This window comes from Dermacentor albipictus, chromosome 3, assembly GCF_038994185.2.
Source record: "Dermacentor albipictus isolate Rhodes 1998 colony chromosome 3, USDA_Dalb.pri_finalv2, whole genome shotgun sequence".
Lineage (NCBI taxonomy): Eukaryota > Metazoa > Arthropoda > Arachnida > Ixodida > Ixodidae > Dermacentor > Dermacentor albipictus.
Genome location: NC_091823.1, coordinates 52,569,904 through 52,587,581, shown reverse-complemented (window position 1 = coordinate 52,587,581; position 17,678 = coordinate 52,569,904). Strand labels below are relative to the sequence as shown.

General features: G+C 49.7%; 1 protein-coding gene across 3 annotated transcripts in view; it reads left to right on the top strand.

Moving 5' to 3' along the window:
• Positions 1-17,678, top strand: part of LOC135914086 (putative polypeptide N-acetylgalactosaminyltransferase 10) — a 178,442-nt gene that overhangs the window by 47,429 nt on the left and 113,335 nt on the right. The window lies entirely within an intron of this gene.

The window sequence follows — 17,678 nt, the reverse complement described above, 5'->3', positions numbered from 1 at the left end:
AACGATGGCAGCGCCAGAGTTGCCTGCAGTAGTTTGTGTGTGGCCCTAAAGAACACGTGCAGCGCGGTGAAGGGTAGGGCTCGTTAGAGCGTTGTGAGAAGGGAGAAGGGCTCGGCCATTGTGCGTCGATAATCCTTCCGTCGTGAAGCTTCCATTCAGTCGGTTTTGCGCGGAGGGCGATCAGAGGCGGACAGCGCACTTCTGGACGGAGTTGGTATATTGCAGCGGTCCCACTTCATTTCTTTCTTCATTCTTTTCACCCTTCGTTGCTGCATCGTACGCTCAGCGAGACTGTTCTAAAGAAGTAATAGCTAGTGAAACGGATCATTGCGAAAATGGAACCCATTCCGGCGTATTATTACAAAACGGTACGAGCTTGAATAATCTTCGTCGAGTAGCTTGTACAATTCCCCACGTCCTTGCTGGAGCTTTCTTCGTCTCTTGTTAAGCGGAAGTGGTCAGAGCGGAATGCTTGTTGGTGTTCACTCTCTCCTCTTATAAAATATCCTTTAGTCCCGTCATTCACGAGACCTTTGGTATGGCAGCTTTCCTCTGGTCTGTTCGGTTACGCTCACTCGAATTCCCAAATTTGTTCGGCAACGGGAACAGCAAAGGCTAATATGTTAAGTGCATATATAGCGTCGAACTCACTTCGCTGCATCGAAGTGTCTAGCCTAAATAGCAGTACTTCAAAAAAGGAATAACACAATGCTCAATGCAGGTTCAGCACTAATACGCATTTTTTTCTCTTTATTTTGAAATGCAATGAGTCTCTTTGCCTGTGGAAACCGCCACGCTTTATGTGGCAATGAAGGCCGTCTCGTTTTTTAGAAACCGCCGCTTCGCCATTCTCAGCACTTAGCAGCTCAGCTCGTGACCATTTATGGTGTTAATTTTATTGGAAGTATTTCCTAAGACAACGCATATATTGTTCTGATTGACTTACCGATCGACGCTGCCATCGACTCCGAATGACATTTTTATTTCTCGTCTAGCACAGCGCAACGCCAAGGTGTCATTCGCTGCGGCAAAGTGGACTCGTTCAAAGTGCAAGGGAATTTGCTGGCCTGACTTCGGTATTATTTGGTTAAGTCCGATGAAGTATGCTTCGAATGCCTGATTTTAATTTATTTCACGGAATAATATTGGTCACTAGCAGGATAATTCAGGCGCAAAGCTTAGCATGTTGAATTTTGCTCCACAACCTTAGCGACGGTGCGTTAGTGTGACGCCATGCATTTGGAACTATTCTTGCTTGTTTTTTTTTGGCTGTTTTTGTTAAAGGAAAGAAGTGTTCTCCAAACTCAACTGGTTGAGTCTTTATAGCCTTTATAATGATCTGTAAGCTTTGCGCATCGATCGACTAATAACAAGCCCCGGGCGGACGCTGTCAAACTCGCATGACGTCAAAAAGAAGAAAAAAAAACTAGCGCGGAATTAGAGGTCATCTTTCGTTCTTGCGTCATTTTTGGTGTACAGAGTCTCCGCTCGCGCCGAGACCGATGTATGTGGTATACCAGAAATGTAATAATCCATCCATCCTCGAGAAGTGTACTGACAGATATATTCGAAGCTTTACTAAAACTCTGCCATACGCTTCTCCCTCCGCAAAAGGGGGAAACTTAGCAAATATGAAGGTTGGAAACAATTATAGGATATTTTCAATTTGATACTGAAGTGAGGTACTTCACGTCATCGGCATTATTGTGACATCATGACCCAGGGTAAAATTTGCTGACGTCTTGCAACGATAGGGTTAGGTGTGATGGTGATATGTGACATATAGCACCATGTGATATATAGCTCGCATGTGGCAGGCACTGCAATCATACGAATGGAGTGAAGTAAGCCAGTGTATCATGACGTCGTGACGCATGCACCTAGGTACCGAAACCGAAGCTGGTTCGGAGAAAAATAGTAATATGGTAAATTAGTCAGGTGGCGCTTGTTTATGTTCATGCTTTTCTGAAACGTATATATTTGTTCCTTCGTCGCAGTGGGGAGTAATTGTCGAGGCGGAAGTCGGCGAAACTTATTCTGCCTCGAGGAACGCGTGTGCAATGGTTTAAAGATGGAACAGAGGAGATTTATGGCAGCGCAAAGAAGGCGCAAAGGAGGATAAACGAGAGAGCAACGTTGGACGGTGGTGCTACGCTGCACCGCTATCGCCAGGCAGCAAGGATGTGTGCGTGCGACATGTAGAAGAAGGACCACGCAGTGCTTCTGCGAAAAATATATATGGATAGAATGAACATAGTTCACTTAAATCACCGTACTTTCGTTCTGGTTCACAATCTTCTTTTTCCTTCATTCTTTCTTCCTTTCTTTTCTTTTTTTGCTTTCGAGGTGTTCCCTTCACGAAAAAAAGGAAGATAAATTTTTAGGCGCGCTTGGGAAGCGACGAGCGACCAATGTGTTGCTCCAGACGAGCCTACGCTGGGCCCCCCCAAGTCGTTAGCGTGTTGGAGAGAAACCGCCGCCACAGGGACTTGCGTATAGGCGGCCGCATATCGTCGCTCCTTAGGAGGGACGCCGCCAGTATCCGACCGCGGTGATTTTTCGCGCTGGCGAGCAGGTGGCAGCTTGGTGTGCGCACTCTCTGCACGGCAAAACCACCACTAATGTACGTGCTTAACCAGTCTTAGAAAGTCTGTAGGCATTTTACTGCGGATGCTATAAATGGATCAATCCATTGACAGACTGTGAGCTGCTGGTATTACGCATTTTTTTATCGACTAATATCAATAGATCCACTGGAAACAGCGTGTCCAGGAGATGTGTGGACCACAGCTAACACATATTAAAATGAACTTGCTAACGACTTCTTTTTTTTTTTTTCTCGGGACAATGTGTAGGCTGCCAAAAAAAAAAATGTCCGCGGCGTTCGTGTTCTCCTGCTGTGCACGAAGTCGCGGGTCCGATTCGTGTCTGCGGCGACACCAATCCGCTGATAACGGAGAGCAAAGGCTCTCGTGTCCCACGCTTTTGGAGCGAGTTAGAGAACCTCCAAGGGGTCGAAATTAATACGGAGCGTCCCGCAACGTTGTTTGTCTTAGACCATGTGTTGCTTCGGGACGCTAAACGTAAAAGAAATAAAGAAAAAGAATTTTGATCTTGACATAACGCTGGCAAAACGTGGACTGGCGTCGCTATTTGCCGGCAAGAGAAAAAATTGCTGTGGCTTAGCTAAGGTTAAGCCCAGGATGAGAAGCATACTAGCCTTTATTTTAGTTCTTGAACCACTGTTTAGCCTGGTGAACTGCTGTTGCTTGGCTATATTTGGTTCGGCTAGACGAAGAAACAACTCATGCAGGCGAGCGCACGAGCTGAGACCCGGCTATGTAGCTACGCGGCCGCAAGCGAGCGCACGAGTTGAGCCTCCACTTTTGCAGCTATTATGACGTCATATTGGTAGCTACGCGGCCGTGCGCGGCGCAGCAAGGAAGAGCGTGGTTGTGCGGCTAGTATGCTTCGCATAAAAATGGCCAGGCTTAGCTTGGTTAAGCCAAGAATGCGTTGCATATTGCGCGAGTTGGGGTCCAGCTTTTCCTCCGGCTGTCGTGACGTCACGTCACGTGGTTGCGCTAAAGGTCAATGGTGGCTGCCCGGCCGCGCCCAAGGGCTGAACTGAGTGATTGCATTATGCAACGCATAAAAATAGAAGCAACTTAATAACAAACACAGCAAACTTAAAAGAGAATAGACCCGCATATGAGACGCGCAGCAATGAACAATGGCTCATACCTGCAATGGTAGCTACGCGGCCGCGCGCGGCGCAGCAAGGAAGAGCGTGGTTGTGCGGCTAGTATGCTTCGCATAAAATAAAAAGGAGCGAAAAGTTGACTTTGCCTGTTCAGGCTTTTCCGACTGATTGCAACACAAACCCAGTCATCGTGAATTCCGCGTGTCAAATTTGGCGCAGCACAGGGTTCAACGCTGGGTCCGGTCTTATTTCTAATCCGTTTCAGCGGCACAAGAAACACATCTCCCACCGTGAAAATATTAGCGGACGACTGCATTATGCACCGAAGAATGAGCGAGACTGGAGATAGAACGCATTGCAATCAGACCGGATAGACTGATATTTTGGTGCCACTAGTGGCAGGTAGAACCTCTCTAAAACAAAGACCATGATTGCAGACAGCAATCAACTCCTATGAACCGAGGTACCATACGCGATTCGGGCCATTCCTATTCAAAGTGTATCCACATATAGATGCCTAACAGTCCATTTGCTTTCTTATATATCCTGGAACGAGCACATACCATGACCAGCAGGCCATCCGAGGCACCTGGCTTCATTAAACGTAACTTGTATTTGGCCAACTCTTCCACCAAACTAATGGCACGCACTACGCTTGTCCGCCCGAAGGCAGAATACGCTTCGATAATTTGGAAACCCCTCTGATGTATCTTTTCACTAAACTGGAAGCAACACGAAAAAAAAAGGAAAAGGAAAAGCGTCATGATTTATTTCAAAAGAAAAATAATTCGCGCAACTGTGCAGCATCACAGATATCAAAGAATCACTTTCATTGCTTTCCATTCGAAGTCGCAGACTTCTAACGCTATTATCAAACATTCATTTGCTTTATCGCAGTAAATCCTTGTCGCATGAATCTCGCATGAACGGAGCTCATAGTGTTTTTGTGCGTTTAAGTCACGCCTTTATAAGTGCAGCCAAAGAGAGCGACCTTCAAACTCAGTTACCGAGCACGTATACCGACGATTCACTATGGCGTTACTTTCCGCTGCTTTCCATGCACTAACGTTTGTTACTTGCGCCATAAAGCTTTCTAGTGCACGGCGTTTTCCCGACGATGAAAGCATCAAAGACACCGCGCGCAGTTATCACACCCACCGCTGGCGGCGGCATCCTTTGACGCTGCGTTCGAGTCTCAAAATACTCTGGCGCCGCTCCGATAAGTGCCTTAATAACGGTAGAAGCGACATACAAAAGTGGGTTACGTGGTGTGGCGATGTAAGAAGGAAAAGGCATCTCCGAAACAGTTTCTTCGTATTTTTGGGTAGTCAGTCTGAACGCACTCTGGACAAACCCATTACATCGCTCTCTGGGGTGATTGGGAGTGTACATTGAGGAAACATTGAGCCGTTTCGTGGACGATGTCGGAGCAGTGAAAGGCAATCGACTTTGGGATCGTATTGTCATCGTCTGGCTGCACGCCGGCATCTTTTGCGCTTCATGCTTTAGTCGCTCGATTCCGTGGCGGTGTACATAGTTTTGGAAAACGCCTTTGAAAATGCGATGTTTGAACTGAATCTCCTGCGGTTATGTCCAGCTTGTTACAGTCCGAAACTCGCTTTAAAGACTAGGTGAATGGTGATATGTAGACGTGAAGTAGACAGTAAAAAAAAAAAAGAAAAATGTTAAATTGAACGTCCCGACAATGCCCATTGGGTTATGAAGAACGCTGCGCGTAGTTGAAGGGACAGCCGCTAAGTTGTTACCCAAATGTTGTTCTTTTTTTTCATTTCTTCTTAAGCCAGTCGTTCTAATGTCTTCACATTGTTTTTATGTTGACAGTGTGGTGTATAACGTGTGGTACAAGATACCCCTATATGTAAAAAACACCGGATAAAAAAGAAGAAAAGAACAACGCGGAATGCCCATGCCAGGCGAAGTTACGACAGTCGTCCCCGAGCGCGAGAAACGACCTACGCTAACCAACAAAATCTGACGCGAACGAACAACGGCGTACCGCGACGGTCCCGTCGGCCGAGGCAGCAACAGCTCGGAAGCTGTTGATCTACCCAGAGCTCAGGGCTGCGTCGATGGAACTTTGTGCGAGGAAAAGCGCGCGACAGCCGGTCGCCACTGTATGGACGGCCTGGCCGAGCGTCAGGGAGAAACGTCGACGACATTTCCACTCCGCCAGCCGCACTAGTGCTACGCTGCTTTTGCAACCCCCCCCCCCCATGCGTGCGCCACAGCCAGCGGTCGCGAAGCAGCGACCGGAGGGCCGAGTGCGCTCATTACGGCGACTGGACGACAGGGCGCCGACTTTTTTTCTTTATTTTTTTCTGGGGCGCACGCCCACTCGTTGACGTCGATTCCGGACTCGTCCGTCGGTTGGCTTCCCTTCTTTCTATACGTGATGCGACGGGCCCCCCCATTGCGATGATGACAGATGCGCGGATTGGAGGACGGTAGGTGTGCGAATGGCGCGGGGCGCGCGTTCTCCCAGCGGTGGCGACATCGGAGACTGCTCCGTGGCGTGCGCAAAGGCCAATCGGCCGCGCCCTTTAAGCTGCCGCGCGAGCAGAGACGACACTAATTTGACATTCGTGTGGCCTTTTTTTTTATTCTTTTTTTGGTATAACGCAGAAGTCAGTGGCAGGAAAGTTCGACAAGTTCTGAACGGTTTGTTGCCTCTGGAAAAGGGCGTACACGGGAATTTCTCTTTCTCGTTGACGTTGAAAACTCTTCACACTTAGCTTTCTACTTCTTTTTTTTTCATCAGTGATGCATTTTTCAGTGTGCATTTTGCATTGCGGAAGCGTCGTTACTTGTATACCTTTGAGTATGTGCATGCACGTGTTTCGAAGCTTTATATTCCTCTTTTTGTATGGTACCATTCCCCTCAATAATGCCTCTGTAGCCATAAGGGTACCTGGAATAAATAAATTAATTAATTAATAAAGAATGCGTTTAGTGATTTTGTGCATATGGTAACGCATGCATACAAACAACGATACAACTCCCATTGGCGTGCACGGCGGATGTATGTACCAGTCATTCTCACCAGCGCCTGTCCGGCGTCCGCTCCTTCTCCCTTGCGTTCACGCTGACGCCGACGCCCCGTATGCACCAACCTTGCTTTGTCGCTGAAGGCTCCATTAGGGCAGTGGCGTTGACCTCTGCGGTTACTGGAGGGGCGTCGCCAGTCAGGCAGTTGGTTATGCAGTGAAGGCAATGAGAACATCAGATATGAAGTTTTCCTTTCTTTTTTTACTGAACTAAGTAATGAAATATGCGATTGTTAAAGATGTCTGAAGCTTCCGGTTCTCATCAAAGGAGAAGGCGAACGAAAAGTAAGAAAAGGCATCATTGTCGGTGGTTGGGAGGCGGACCGCACAACATGCGCATTAGGAATCGAGAGGATCTTTTTTTCCCTCTTGGCTGTGGAAGAAACAGCGGAATTCATATCAGCCGGATCGCAGGAATTGACTACGTGGCTCTCTTGGCTGTCGTTTAGTACTCGGAAAAATTGAGATCGGACAGGGACCCTTTCCACACAACGAAAAATCGATGGGTTCCCAGCGACTCTTTGGGTCAAGTCGAACTCTTCCCGTGAACACAGTGTATGCGGTCGATATATAGCAGTCTGCTAATACAGTAGCACGTGCTAGTTTCTTTTTTTGCTTTATTAGTGCTTTATCGCTGTTTCGTTGTTTTTCTGCCAGACAGACCTAATTTCTCTGCTCCGTGATGATCATGTGACTGCATTTTGTGGCGGTCCATTTCGTTTCGCCTTTCTCAACATTGTCTTGGAGGTTGTCACGTCGCTGTTATTCCCACTATCGGCCACTGCGTGCCAACGAGTGATAAGAACGCAAGAACTGAAAACAAAATGAATTGTTGGAAGAATACGACTTCAGTGTGACATAATTGCACGACGAAGTAGAAGGTTTGCAGAGTGTCACATAATTTAGTTTTTTTTATTTCTTTTCTCCCTATGGAAGCAAGAAAGTAATGCTCAGAGGTTGCAAATGAAAGTTTCTACGCTTATGCAAAGAAAAAAAAAATCGGAAACGTTAATTGTGGTGCAACGTGCAACGGCGGCATACGCCAGCCGAGAATAATGCGTGAGACGTTCGGTCGTCTGTTGTATTAAACGGCTTTGTCTGCCGCGTAGCAGCGCAGGCGGCACTCATGGCTATCGCTGTAACTTTCAGGAGAAAAAAAAAAAGAAAGGTATAAACCGCCGCCTCATACACGCATTTCATTTCTGCGCAGCCTAAGCATGTGGCCTTGGCAACAGGTTTGTGTGCGTGCTGTCGTGCGCCGCGTTACACACTGCAGAGGCCGGCCTCGTGGGTTTTTGCAGCGACGCCGGTGGCGGCGATTGCGGAAGTTGTTTTTGCAGTGAGAATAAACAAAAGGGAAAATCGGCGTGGGACGGGGGGAAAGGTTGGCGAAGTTCACTGCAGGGGGCGGGGGGCTTCCGCGCAGCGTTTCTCCCCCCACCTTTCGAGTTGCCGTCTTCTTGGCCGGCCGGAGAAGTGGGACACCGCGAATGCACGCTCGGTCCGTTTGTCTGCGGTCACGACGGGTTGGACCGGTCGCTTCCTCGCGGCCTCCCACCAGCCCTTCTTGCCTGCTCGTGAGATCCCCGCCGGCGCTGCTTCCGACGTTCGTTTTGTTTTTCTTTAGTCGTAAATGTAGTAGGCTCCCGCTCCCCACCTACTCTTACCGCCTACCTCTGTCTACTTTTGCGTCACCGCTTGATTGTACGTTCTTGCGTTCCGCGTTTCCCCTTTGTTTATTTCAGACCGCCGGTGGTGGCCCAGTCAGTGGCTGTGGCATTCTGCTGCTGGGCGCGCGGCTTCGGGTTCGCCTTTCAGCTGCGGCGTCCACGTCCTGACGGGGAGAAGATGCGACACCGCATGTGTAATTTTAGATTTGCGTGTGCTTTAAGAGAATCTAGGTAAAATAGGTCAAACCCGCAGCGCACCTACACTAGGGTATTGTAATAGCTGAAGCGTTGCTTTGAAATGGTAAAGACAATCAATCAATCAATCAATCAATCAATCAATCAATCAATCAATCAATCAATCAATCAATCAATCAATCAATCAATCAATCAATCAATCAATCAATCAATCAATCAATCAATCAATCAATCAATCAATCAATCAATCAATCAATCACCCATTTTACGCGTTCATCACTACAGGAGCTAAGCTTGCTGTTTTCAGCTCAACCTGCGCGTATAACTCAAGGAAGGCTGTCGGGGGTTTGCTGGGACAACGCTCAAAAGAACGCCGCTGACTATGAGCCACGTGGCTGCACTTCGTGGCCGGGGGGTGGGGGGGGGTGGAGGGGATGGCTGCTGCAGGGAAAGCGGACTCGACTGCATAACCAGGACTGTCGTTCCAGCGCCGAGAGATCGATAAGGCAGAATTCAGGGTCGAATGCTCATTTTAGTTTTCCCAAGGCACTGTTTACAAGGCCGTCAGCGCGGTGGACGATGTGGCACGGAGCTTGCGAACTGGTCTGCCCGTACTTCCTGCTATTGCGGCGAAAAGATGTGCGCGATATGTATCGTAAGCCTGTCTCTAGCACAGAAGTGGTGTCGCGTAAGACGCTACTGTGCCCTTGGACGTGCGCACGTAGAGTGCTACACATTTTTTTCCTTGAGATGTTTCGCTGCGGCGGTTTGTGTCGCATACTGTAAGGTCACAGTCTTCATGCTATAATCAGAGTAAGGCACGCTCGCTGTTCACGGGTCATGCTGAAAAGCTCTGTGGCTGTTGACACTGGTCGATTACGGTTTCCGGCCCCATCTTCGTTTAATCACCTGTAAATCACATTTTACTTCCAAAACAAACAAACAAACACAGCTTGCGTCAGCCAGTCAGGAACGAGAACCAGAAGGTATACACTTCCCCGTTTCGAGCGACTAATCTTCTCGTGCGGGACGCGCTTTGATCGCAGGGCTGACGGAGCGGTTCGCGGCGCGCTGTGGACAAGCCTTTCTCTGAGATACGCGGCCGGTTTTCGTTCCTGTCTGGCTGATGCGTTATCCGCGTAGCAGTCTGCGCGATGCACAGCGATTGTGGGACGGAGTGTACAGCTCCCGTTCGGTGGCGCGTTTACAGCGCGATGAACCGGAAGCAGTATATGGGCGCATCGTGACAGTCTTCTGCGTTGTTCCGAGAGAAAGCGAAGGAGTCCACATAAGAAAGAGGAGCTTGGCCGGAAACCGTAGGGAACGTGACCGTTATACCCCTCTCTCGGCGGTCGTAAAACGGCGCGGCTTTGGCTTCGACGGCTGGCCTGATGGCGCCATTAGCCTTAACGGTGGTCGCAGAAAAGGGAGAGGGGGGAGTCCCTTTTCGCTTTGTAAGGCTGGTGAAGGGAAGGAGGTTCTGTTTGAGGAGGAGGGGAGGGTGGGCGACGGGTACAGGCGAGCATTTTTCTTGGATTATGCGATGGTCAGGCCAGCGATCCCGAGCGTTTATTCAGACTCTGCTGTAGAGCATATTTGCAAGTGCGGAGCTGTTGTAAACGGAGTCGAAGCGAAACATGTACCGCGACCCAAACGCAGAGAGGCATGGAACGTGCTCGCGTTTTGGGACGAAGAAGCGTACGTGGATCGAGCGCTCAAGCACTTTAGTGTCTCTTGGTGAGTCTTCCGGAGAAAACAAGTGACCGGCTGCCGGGTTCCACGGCTGTGATTGCGTTGTACTGCTGCTGTTCCTTTTCTTTCTTTTTCTTGTGGTACGTATGTACGTCAACTCGTAAATTGATTTTCAGTTTTTGTAATAAACTGTGTTTGTGTAAAAAAAAAAGTTCCGGCATGAATCACTTTCGGCAGCACCTTTGCCGAGTTTTCTAGAGCGGCGCACACGGATTAGTCGAGAGGATGCCTTGTCCCGACTTGCGCGTAGCGAGAGATTGCGCGCAGGCGGTCGACGTGGGAAAGAAGCTCTGGAGCGAGATTATATATTGATGGAGCGAGCGAGGGAGACGCGGGAGCGTTCCGGTTTCCACTCTAATGGCTCTCTAATTAGCGTAATTCGGAAAAGGCCGGCCGAGTGAGCGCGCCAGGCGGTGGCTGCGGCGCAGCTGAGTCGCTGCGGATGGACGACCGAGGCGGCGCTCTCATAAGCCTAGCCACTCGCACCCCTGGCGGGGATCGCTCTTCTTACGCTGCAGCTCCCCGTCGCATGCAGAAATCCTTTGCCGTCTCGGCAACGCTTGCCGTGTGCTGTGCTCCGCGCGCGTCCCAGTTTCGTACGTGCGCGTCCGTTAGTTGCGCTCGTGCGAAGAAGCGCGGACATTGGCGCCAGAGTGAAATGTGAGCCTGTGCCGCTGAAGGCAGGTTTCTTGCACGCCGCTTTGCTTCAGCCCCCTTTGGCATTAGGCAAATGAATGCAGGTGCCGATGCTCTGGCGCTCGTGTGGGAACGCGAACACGGATCTTCCCGTGTGCTTGGGGCAGCTGCGGAGTCTGCGAGCTTTTGGACACGCGTATCTGCACTCGTGGCTTATTTCGCGCAGGAATGCTCGAGAAAGTCGTCCACGGTCCGATGCCGGTTGCGTAGCTAATTCCGGCCTAACGCATGGCGCGCGCGTGCTCGCCGCTTTGCATGCGGAGGCTCGGGAGTCTGTTTAATCTTTCCAGAAAAATAGGGGACAAGGAGCTTGGATGAGGGGAGGTTTCACGCGACGGCATATTCTCATACATGTGCTATCGGCTGTCTTTACGCTGCATGTAGGCCGGACATGTGCTAAGTCAATAGCGCTTCGATCGAAAAGCCAAATGAGTCCCCTTAAAATCTGCAAGGTAAAGTCAGTAGGTTATTCTGAAGAAAAGGGTAACTAACACCGACCAAGCCGCAGAAATTATAATATGCTTGACGTTTCCACCCCACACCCGGGAGTTTTGTGAACAAGGCTCCCGTTTTTCTGCGTCTCGGTCGACGTAAGTTCGATTTTCTTCCCGATTCTTCCCGACCAGACGAAGGGCCATGAGACTCTCGACTTCATCGATTGGTTATTTGTTTCGTCATTATGGTGGGCCATCGCTTGGAGCTGTCGATTAAGTGTTCTTTTTCTTTTCCCGGTGCCGCGCACCATCTTAGTGGGCAGAGTGACCGTACCGGAAAGATTATGCTAATTGATGGTTGCATGCCGCACTAGGACACGTTTTCCTTCCGCCGCAAAACTTCTCGCCAATTCCGCACCCGTTTCTTTTATAGTTTCATGCTTCTTTCACATGAGTGCCACTTCACTTCCGTGTTTTTTTTGTTTTGTTTTTTCGTCGAGCGCGGTGGCCGATCTTTACGCTCTTGCGTAATGTAGTCCGCTCTTCGGAGGGCTCCACTATAGCTTACCAATTTACGTTCCTCCGGAGTATACTCCAGCCGTCAATGACCTACAACGCCTCCTCGTCGACCGACGTTCGCTTTCTATCGGTTGTGTGGAGCGGCGCGCACCGATGCCCGCTTATTTGCCTGTCGAGCTCTCCTCCGACTGCCTCGATGGAGCCGCTCGCCTTTCGATCATCTCTAAAACAGCCCTAGCGGATAACGGTCCGTCTTCCTTCCTCTACCTTCGCCTGTGTTCCTACATAGCGTCACCCGCCACTTGCTGGAGAGCGGAGAAGATTGGCGCACCGCGCGCTCCGCGAGCAGGAGGCACATAAATCGTTCGCCGCCGCTACCGCCGAGATTCGCGGGCGGTAGGCTGGAAGAGGCGCCGTCGGTTCATCGGAACGAGTTGAACACGCGTATGGATTGTTTGCCGGAGCGCACGCCTCGAGTGCTCCTTTATGGCGGCCCAATCGCGGTTCGGAGGGCCCGTGCACTCTTCGAGGTTCCGCGGAGCGAGCTGGCCGAGGCCGGCATTGAGCGATGTGTCTCGTACGCGGCACTCTCACGTGTATGGATTCGGATGCGTTCCCGCTTGCCGGTCCAAGGCGCGCGGGGAAAAAACGCTTGCCTCGGTTTGTTCGCATCCACCAGGTTTCGCAAAACAACAACAACAACAACCTGCGGCTTGGAGGGCACGCGAGTGCCACTCGACTATACTTGCGGCTCGTTGCAGGCTTTACTGGTTGAGTCTATTTTGGCTCTCGTAAATGTGTGCCCTGTTGTGGTAGCTTCGAATCGAATCCCGGCCACGGCGGCCGAATAAATGTTTTTCAGACAGACAGACAGGCCGCATTTCGACGGGGGCGAAATGCGAAAACACCCGTGTGCTTAGATTTAGGTGCACGTTAAAGAACCCCAGGTGGTCGAAATTTCCGGAGTCCTCCACTACGGCGTGCGTCATAATCAGAAAGTGGTTTTGGCACGTAATACCCCATAATTTTTTAACAGTATGGTGAACCGATCAACGGCCGCGTTTGAATATGAATGTCTAGTCACTCCTCGTTTATATGGCGCTCTAATTCATGATATAGAATGCCGCCATCTGTCCCATTTGCTTGAATGGAACTAGATAAGTGGAAGCGACTGCTGGCGCGGGCGCGCTTCGGTATCTAGTTTTGGAAGAAACGTCGAATGTAGCTCGGCTGTTATCGGACAACTCGAAAAGCTGCGCTGACGGCGTGCCCTCTTGCGTCGTGCTTTGTTCGGCGCGGTGTGACAGCTGTTCTAAACGACAAGCGGGGCCATAAGCGATTACTATTTTCAGCGACGTTTCGTTCTGTGCACGTATTCGTCGGCTCTATTCGAGGGCTGCGCTGCTTTCGGAAATTTTCGACTAGCTGTTCGCAGCGCACATTGCAGTTATTCGGTGTGTGCAGCGCACACAGTTGCAGTGCGTGCTGTATGTTACTCCTCTAAGCATGTTTTTTTCAGATCGGTGCAAGTGGTTCGCTTCGTTACAGGCAACGTCTTCGCTTGTATGATACTGCGCGTGCGTTCGTGGCGTGCGCGGTGCGACGTTAGTTTCGTAGCTACGATTTTAAAATGCCTCTCGCTGAGCGACTCTCGGGTGACGTACCCGCGTGGTAGAAAAAAGAAAGTTCTTGCAAGGGGTGATTGCTTTAAATAAAAAGGAAACAGAGAACGTGTTCGCTGTCTGAGTTGCCTTCTACGCTTGCTGTATTTATCATTGTGCTGCATCGAAGAAGGATTTTTTGACTGGCCGGTTGAGCGCTGGGTCGCACTGCAGTTGCGGTAGGATCTGTTCTGTGGCGGCGACCACAGCTTTGGAGAAAGGAAGACGACTGGCGTGGTCACAGCGTCCGTAGCTGTAACACTCTTGTTTGGATTTTTTCCCCCACGCTTAGTGTCTTTCGACGAGTCTCCCAAGTTTAGACAGCGTTATTTAGTCTTCGGGCGTAACGGATTAACTATCCGTTAACTAGTTGGCGTAACGTAACTCATTGCTCGGTGGTAGCTCGGTCTGCTAATACGGGGGGAGTATTTTCAGTTGATCGTTTTCGGCGGTACCGCCTTCAGTACGCGCTTATTGACCACTTTAGCCGATGTGTATGTCTGCAACCTAATACTACACTTTCTATCAGTCTTTTTACGTTGCGTAGTTGTATAAAGCGCTGAAGGGATGCCCGTTACTGTCCAGTGAGAAAACTTTATTGACGTTACGCCTCAGAAAATTGAGTAGATGCAGGAAATTAAGTATCCCGAAAGTGAGTCATAGAGAATACCTTCCTAATATGTGTTTCGCTATGCCCGGTGTGCCACGTTTTGGTGTGCTTGTGTCTGTGGTATTAGCTTTGTTGTGCTGTCTTTGATACTGTTGCAAATATTGGCACTAGGGCTAAAGTGGACGAATGCGATTACAGTTGTTCGTTCCTTGCGTTTCGAACGCCTCTCTAGCCCAAAATGCCAATTCACTGAAGACATGCGTCGCGGTTGAGCAACAAAACGAGATCTACCAGACAGTGGCCTGTAAAATTACTGTATACCTGTATATTTAAATTTATTCGACAGCTTTTTTGCAAGTGTCTGAACAAATGTGATTGACGCCTTGAAAGCTGTCTTTGCCGCAGTTAGAGATTTTGTAGGGAGAAGCTAGTTTCTGTAACTTGTGTTATTGTACAAACGGTATAATTTATGTGTGCTCGGGAACGAGAATGTTAGGGTGACAACAGTAAACATAATTCTCAAGGAATAAATCTGTTTTGAAGGTACACCATCAAGGCACAAGTACCTTCCTGCGTTCGCTAAAATGCGTCTCGTGACGCAACGTAAGGTGCGTGCGCTTTGTTTAGAAAGGAGGTGATTTTAGCAGCGAGTAGGTGACCCCTGATGTGGCGAATAGGGCTTATAGCCAAGCTAGGACAGGTTGAGCGGTGACATGTAGGGTAGTACAGAGGCGAGACTGAAGTTCCTGAAAGATTTTGCAACAATAACGGGTGATTAGAGGGCTCGTAGTCTATAGACAATCAGAAGGTTGTAGAGTTTCTACTAAGTGTCCTTGGAGTCGAGTATAGCACATTATCGGGTGCATTCGAAGAGAGCACTGAGGCTTCTTAGCAGTTTCTAAGTGCTTGTTTATTGAAATTCATTATATTGCGTAGCAACCGGGAGGAGCCAAATGTTTTGTGTCATCTAACTGCGCTATTCATACATTCCTTGCCATTTATTATATATATAATAGATGCCTAAGCTATCATATGACTGAGGACCTTTGCCTTCCTTTTTTTTTAATGCGAATCATTATTCGATTCATTCTTGGCACTTTGCGGTAGGTAGCTGCTTTCTTGTCTCGCCTCGCTTTAATGAAAAGAAGTTATTGCATAACCGACGGTCGAATCGAACCCCGGCCGTTGAGCACAACAGCCCGGTGCTCTGACCATTAGTCCACGATCGCACACATACTTCTCTCGTTCCAAAGCCAGCTCTATGGAACACTGTGTACGTGCGCCATATGTGCTACTGTGGCGGCTCGCAGTTTGAGTAGTCGCGTTAGCTTGCACTATCTCCAAGACCGGCCCACTTTCATCAGTACTCTGCTCGTAGCAGGTTACGCTACGTGGAAATTGTGCGACGTTGTACCGACTTCACGATCGCTCAAGTTAATCTTTTTTTTAAACATTTCTTCGCTGGGGTGCAAATGCTGTTGTCGTTTTTAACATGCACCGCATGACATAGCCATAGGTATACGTGCGATTGTATAACGCGTAGTCACTGATGACGTCATAAGCCGCGTTTCTCTCGCTTACGTTCGTCCACTATAGCTATGCAGAACTCAACAATCGCTTTGTCGTCAGCTCTACTCGAACGGCCGGCGTAGAAATCGTGCCTTTACCGCCATACGTTCGTCTTGGACGTGGTCGTCGTCGTGTTGTCGTCACATTCACACAACTACACAATTTAGACGGACAGGTTGGCCCACTTGGTATCGCTTTGCGAAAACCCAAACAGTGCTGAATATCCCGCTACCCGCTCAGTACTTCGCATAATGTCGATTCCGACAGTGCGTGGGTCCTGCTGAAATGTTTTTTATATTATTTCATTTTTGATTTTGTTTTGTTTTGTTTCCGCCCCTGTCACTAAGTACGTGCCCCTGATTGCGTTCGACAAAGTGATTCTTTCTGTCGAGCCGAGGAAATGCTGTCTGCTCCGCTCGCCGCTCACGTATATGACGACGTCATATAAGCTAAAGTCGCCTCGCACTGATTAACCGGCTCGCGGAAACAGAGCTTCTGGTGCGCCTTTCATTTGATCTGGCCTGCGGGGTGTCCTGGTATTTTCGGCGCGCACAACTGCGCTGCCAGAATCACCGATGCATGCCACCAGAGCCGAAAGAGCACCGAACTGTGCGGCACCGCACGGAGTGGGGCGTGCGCGTGCGCGTGCGTAGGGGTGGGGGGGGGGGGGGGGGTGGGGAGGCGCCGCTACTATTGCGCGGCCAATTTGCTGTCTCGGGAGGAGTGCCGGTCTCTCTGCCTGCGTGCGCGCGGTGCAGCGGTGGGAAACTTGGCCGCGCGGCCGTCTGCTCTCGGCGGCTTCGGGCCGAGCTCCCTCGTGACTGAGGAAGGCAGCGCGTCTGCGGAGAACGCCACCCGCAGCCAGAGACCTTCGAGGAGAGGTGCGGTACCTTAGTTAGGAGGTCGCGCGTGACCGCTGAAAGCGTGGAGCTCTCACGCTGCGCACCCCGCAGAGCTCGAGGGGAAATTTAACGGTTCTGCGGGAGCGTAATGAACTGTGCGCCGAGTACAGACTGACTGGACACGGCAGTATATTAGGGTAGTTCGCATTCGTGCGGCACCTCAAGTGTTTTCGCTGTGTCTCGGGTAATGTTCTGAGAAAACAGCGCGTGCAAGCAGCCTTGCGCACCTACACACTTGATTTGCATACTCGTACTTGCATACTTGCTTTGCGAGTTCGCCTCTGCTGCATTTTTTTTTTCAGCAGGAAAAGAGATATTTTGATTCAAGTGGAGTTGGGGTTACTTTCAATGGAGAGTTTTTAATTAGCGGACGCAAGAGGCTTGCTTTCATCTGGTGCACGCAAGCCCCTTTACATGCATTCTACTATATAAATAAAAGCGGGAATTCAGTCATTGTCTGCAGAACTGCTGCCTAACCAGTGTTCACTCTTTGGCGCGCAGATTTGCTGGGAGTTAACGGCCGTCGCTAACCCGAAAAGACATTTCACATCACTTGCTGGTAATTATTACCGGAATGCGAACTGGCGCTTGTTATCTCTTGCTGTTTGGAAGTAATTACGAGACGCGTTATGTACCGTTACCGGGGTTGATGGGGGAGTCATCCTCCATTCAAGCAGTGAACGCTGGCGCGCTAACACCATCCTGTTTCGCTTACAATGAGAACTCCGAACAGCCCGTTTCATTGCTGACACGCACCGTATTGCCTCGATGTCGTTCCTACTTTGACGGTAATTCGTGTCTTTAAATTTCTTTTCTGCTATCATTTTTCTTCAGTTCGTCGCCGTTAGGCAGTTGAGTTCTGACGTATTTTCCTTAGATTTGCTGCCATTATATTACTGCTA